Consider the following 5,329-nt stretch of genomic DNA (forward strand, 5'->3'; position numbering starts at 1 on the left):
TGTCATGAATATATATTATAAAACAGAGAATTAGTTCCTGGTGCTAATAGGAGGGGGAAGGGAAGACAGGTTTACCCAAAGGTGTCATCAGTTTTACTGTCAAACTAAAGAACCCTGTTTCACCCCAAAGGTATAGCACAGTGAAAAGTTTGCGAAGATGGAAGTGTTCTATTTTTCAGTGTTTGTATTCTAAGAGTCCATGTGGGGACAATCTAATTCGATCACTATTTTATTAAGTGTCAAAAATGTGAAAATAAATATATTTGAGACTCTAGGAGTGGGGTGGGAGTGGAGGGAATCAAAATTGAGCCTTACAATACCTACCCTTGAACAGAGCACAATCTGTTGTGAGAGATAGGCAGGTGTGTGCGTAAATAATCCGAACCAGAGTTGTGTAAATTGTTGTAGTGACCAAATAAGGGACTCCCAACCCCAGACTCCTGATCCATCCTCCACATTGCTGCCTGAGTTAGTTACCCAAAATAAAAATGCACTTGTTTTGCTTTTCTGCATAAATTTCTCCATTGCTTATAAAATATAGTCCAGACTCTTTAGTAGAAGGCCCTTCAACACTCGGTCTGAAACAACCATACCCTCTTCAAATAACACTCTGGAGAACAATAGATTAAAAAAAAAAAGTGATTCGACTTGAAAAGACTAAGGATTCCAGTATAGGTCTTCAAGTAGTGTAGGGTCTTCCCTGTTTCAGCAGGACTCATCCCTTCCTAATTTTGCCTCCAATAAGAACTGACATCTGAAGAAGAGAGTCCAAACAACCAGGAAGCAGCTGAGGCATTTCATTGTAAGAATTGGTACAGGAGAAGGAAACAAAAGTGTGTGCTATTATGAAAGAAATTAACCAATATTAGTGTCTCCTTTCCCTAACCCCTCCCACCCCAGCCTCAGTCCCCAAAGAGGAGAACATTGTGCTTCTAAATGTCTCCACTCTATATACATCATCCAGGAAGAGAAATTGCTCTGGGATCACCCATGAATACAGAGGGAATGGTGACATTCAGAGATAAAGGAAATGGCTTGGAATTCATTAGGCTGATGCAGCAAGATCTAGCACCATGGACACAAGAATTGAGGAGCCTTAGGATGGAAAGGCTTTCTCCTCGGATCTGACTTTATCAGTGGGTGGGGAGTTCATGCATCACCACGGTAAGCCTTTAGAAGGGGGACGCTCTGACAGCATAGAGGGTGTGGGAACCTGACCAGTCAGTGGGGAGCAAAACATATGCTTGAACTCCCATCTTAGCGAAGAAATCAACCCCAACACCAGCACCAAGTAGAAGGAGCAAGAGTAAAGACAGCACTATGGACTAGTGATGGGCATCTCCTTCACCGTGCCTGATGAGCACCAAAGAATCCTAACTTCCTGTGCAATCCCAACGAAGGAGCAAAGATTTCAGTCTACTAACAGTCAAAGGAGGGGGAGCAATTTATATTTTATTCAGAGATTTAAGGAACGCAACTTATATCATGTTCTAAAATCTTTATATATTAGACATAGTTCAGGGGCTATTTCCAGGTAAGAATGCTCAAACCACTATGTTTCCAGTTTCCTGTAGACGCTTTTGCATGCCAAACCCCATATGCATGGGTCTAGAGAGGAAACCACATTACGCTTTTTGGAGAAAACCATTTCCCCATTCCTTCTTCCTTATTTCTATAGCCCACAGGCTAAATCCAGCCTGCTGCCTGTTTTTTGCATTGCCCTTGAGCTAAGAATGGTTTTTAAATTTTTTTTAACGGTTGGAAAAAAGCAAAACAAAAATAATAGTTTGTGACACATGAAAATTACATAAAATTCAAATATCCAGTGTCCATAAATATGTAGTTTTGTTGAAACAACCATGACCATTTGTTTGCCTTGTATTACCTATGGCTGCTTTCACTACAGTGGCAGAGTTGAGTAGTTAGACCCTAACGTGCACATAATTTAAAGCACTTATTATCTTATTATGCAATCTTGGCCCTTTACACAAAAAAAATTACTGACCCCTGCTTCACACATGTGGAGAAAGAGGTGATTAACAATATTTAGAAGGGAGTTTGACATTCTTTTTCAGGAAACCAAGTGCCCGACTGAGGGACAGGAAGTCGATTCTAGCCCTGGCCCCAAGCCTTCCCCTCTGTCCTGTCCCAAGTGGAGAGAGGGCAACCAGCACCAGATTTTCCTGGCTGGAAAGCCTCTATCCATGTAAGGACTCAGAACAATGGAACAGAAAGGTAAACAACATGCAAAGACACCAGAGAAAGATGAAAAACTTCCCAGGCCTGCAGCCTCTACCTGCATCATTATGACAACATGCCTACATGAAGAAGGCGAGCACTGAGGGGAAGCAGGTCGGCCAGCCTGGACTGGTAAAGGAGCTCCCTGGCTGCCAGACCCTTAAAGCCACTTCCCTCTCTGCTACAGGGTTGTGAAAGTGGAGAAGGGGAACAGGTTTAGAAAGCCAAAGTGACATCTTGCCTGAAAAACGGTGGAGCGTGACAACCTCCCAGGTGCCCAGAGAGTGCCTTCTAGACCTGAGATAAGATACTGAGAAGAGTTCCAATCATACAAAGGTGCCTTCAGAGTGGGGCAAACTCTGTCCTGACTCTGATTTTCCTCCTTAATTATAGTCTACTGAGAGAGCAGCTACTTTAAATATTGGGGAGGTGGGGGGGGGGGTGGGTAGAGACAAAAATGATTTGGTAATTAAATATATGCCTCAAGGAAGTGCTTCAAACCATTTTTTAAGTTTCTCTTTTTAACTGCAAATATTAGAAATTGATATGAATTCTCACTAATGTTATTTTTTCGTACTCCTCTCTTGACCATCTTTTGTTTTATTTTTTTTTTAATTTTTTTTTTAATGTTTATTTATTTTTTGAGACAGAGAGAGACAGAGCATGAACGGGGGAGGGGCAGAGAGAGAGGGAGACACAGAATCGGAAGCAGGCTCCAGGCTCTGAGCCATCAGCCCAGAGCCTGACGCGGGGCTCGAACTCACGGACTGCGAGATCGTGACCCGAGCTGAAGTCGGACGCTTAACCGACTGAGCCACCCAGGCGCCCCAACCATCTTTTGTTTTAAATTGAATTAGGCAAGCTGCTGATTCAGAACAACACCTAATTGTTTTTGTAATCCTTTCATTTTATAAACATTTATTAAGCACTTGCTAGTTGCGAGGCACTGCGCCAAGCATAAGTGGGTGAAAACAAAGTGAATAAAATATCTGAGCCCCAAAGAGATTTGCAACTCAGTAAGAGAGATATAAAATATGATTACAAATAACAAATATTTAGTAGTGGATAGAAACCATACGGGCATGCGTCCATCTGAAATGTAAATCTTGCGGAGGTATTTGGGTTATGCAAAGTGAAAAGCTGAGCCTGGACAACTGAAAACAAAATGCACCTTGCCTCAGCTAGCAGTATGCTCTAGTAAAAGAGAGTTTCAGAACCAACTTTGTAGGTCAGTGTTTCTCAAAGTCTGGTTACTAGAGAGACCCATCAGAGTAATGTGTGATGCTTGCTAAAAGGCACACCAGCCTCAGGCCTTGTGGGTGGCCCAGTCAGTTAAGCATCCAACTTTGGCTCAGGTCATGATCTCATGGTTCATGAGTTTGAGCCCCTGCATCGGGCTCTGTGCTGACCGCTCAGAGTCTGGAGCCCGTTTTGGGTTCTGTGTCTCCCTCACTCTCTGCCGCTCTCTTGCTCATACTCTGTATCTCTCTCTCTCTCTGTCAAAAATAAACAAACATTAAAAAAAAAAAAAAAAAGGCATAATGGCCTCTGCTCAGTCCCGTGGAATCAGATTCTTCAAGGCAGGACCCAGGGCCCTGCCCTGGTAACAGACTCCACAGATAGTTCCAATGATAGCAGCTTGAGACACAGCCTGGATGAGTGGTTCTTAAACACTGCGGTTCATAGAATTACCTAGACCCCAAACCAATGAGATCCAAGTATCAGGAGATGGGTCTCTGGCACCACTACTTTGTAGCACTCTCCAGGGTGATCCCAATGTGCCACCAAGTTTGAGGGCCAGTATTCTATTAAACTGATAAGAACAGATACTACACTTGATCTTAGCCAAAAGGCCGAGAAGCGATTTGAGGGCCAGTATTCTAGAACCACTGCTCCCATAACTTTACACAAAGAAGAATAGGCTCTATTTCAAGAAAAAAAAAAAAGGTGTTTTTTTCCTTTTCATTTATGCATCTAAATACATATTGAGTAGCCCATTTCTTCCTTTTGTCTATTATATCCTCCAAGGTCTTGAACTTCATAATCCAAACTTGACCCGTTCATGTAACAGACATGCACGGGTGTGCCAGGCACCATCCAAAGGACTTGAGGAGACAAGATGAAAAACGCAGTTCAACAAAGGTGATAGACAAGCAATGATATGAAAAATGCTAACATTCAGTGTGTCCAAGGGGCTTCAGGGACACAGAATCACCTAACCAGCCAGGAATTGGGGGTGCCAATGGCAAGCTAGGAGGGAAGGTCGCTTCAGGGCTCCTCAGAGAAGGAAGCCCTTAACGCTGAGTGTTGGATAAGGAGAAATTAGCCTCACAGAGAAGGAAGAAATGGCCAGTTCAGCAGAAATCAGTTGCAAAGGCATTAGTCCTATCTGAATTGTTTAGAGTTTCTGGAGTACGACAGGGCTGTGAAGGGTCCCCAGCCTGAAAGATGACTTGGGCCATGCTACCAGTTCCCTTAGGGACCAAAAAATGCCAAAAAACATTGTTCTGGCCTAGTGAGTCTTAATCCCAGCTGTGGATTAGAATCACCTGGGATATTTTAAATAAAATGCAGGCCATACCCCCCAGAGATTCTGATTTAATCAGTCACCTCGATTTTTAAACAGGCTCCTTCTGGGATTCTAGGAGCCGGGGTTGAGAGTCACAGGTGGACTCTCAGTAAACAGAAAACCAACCTTGGCTATTAGCTATGCTGGCTGGAGCAGACTGGGGCTAGAGTCCTCAGGCTGTCCTCACCCCAGCACTCCCATGCCTCCTGCCCAGGCACAATGTGGCCTTATGGCCTTAGGAGGGGAGAAGCTCAGGCTTCAGGGTTCCCAGGCTGGCCATTCACCTTGCACAAAGGGACTGAGTGATCTCTGGCTGCTCCCAGGTACTCAAGCCACCGCTCGGCATTCCTACATTCCTGCATTCCTGAGAGCATTTCTACAAGCACACCCTCATTCCAGGAGGGAGGGGGCCTTTGTTGGCAGTGGAGGGGAAGCTCAGTGGTGTCCCCAAGGAATATACGTAAGTACTAGATTCATGAATTCTACCATAGCACAGAACAGATTTTCTCCCGTTAAATTCAG

The 5,329-nt window shown here is 44.0% G+C and overlaps 1 pseudogene; it reads right to left on the bottom strand.

The window, feature by feature from the left end:
* Window positions 1–3,896: 3,896 nt before the first annotated feature.
* Window positions 3,897–4,103, bottom strand: LOC122199077 (annotated as a pseudogene).
* Between the last annotated feature and the right edge of the window lie 1,226 nt (window positions 4,104–5,329).

The sequence above is a fragment of the Panthera leo genome, chromosome C2 (assembly GCF_018350215.1).
Source record: "Panthera leo isolate Ple1 chromosome C2, P.leo_Ple1_pat1.1, whole genome shotgun sequence".
NCBI lineage: Eukaryota > Metazoa > Chordata > Mammalia > Carnivora > Felidae > Panthera > Panthera leo.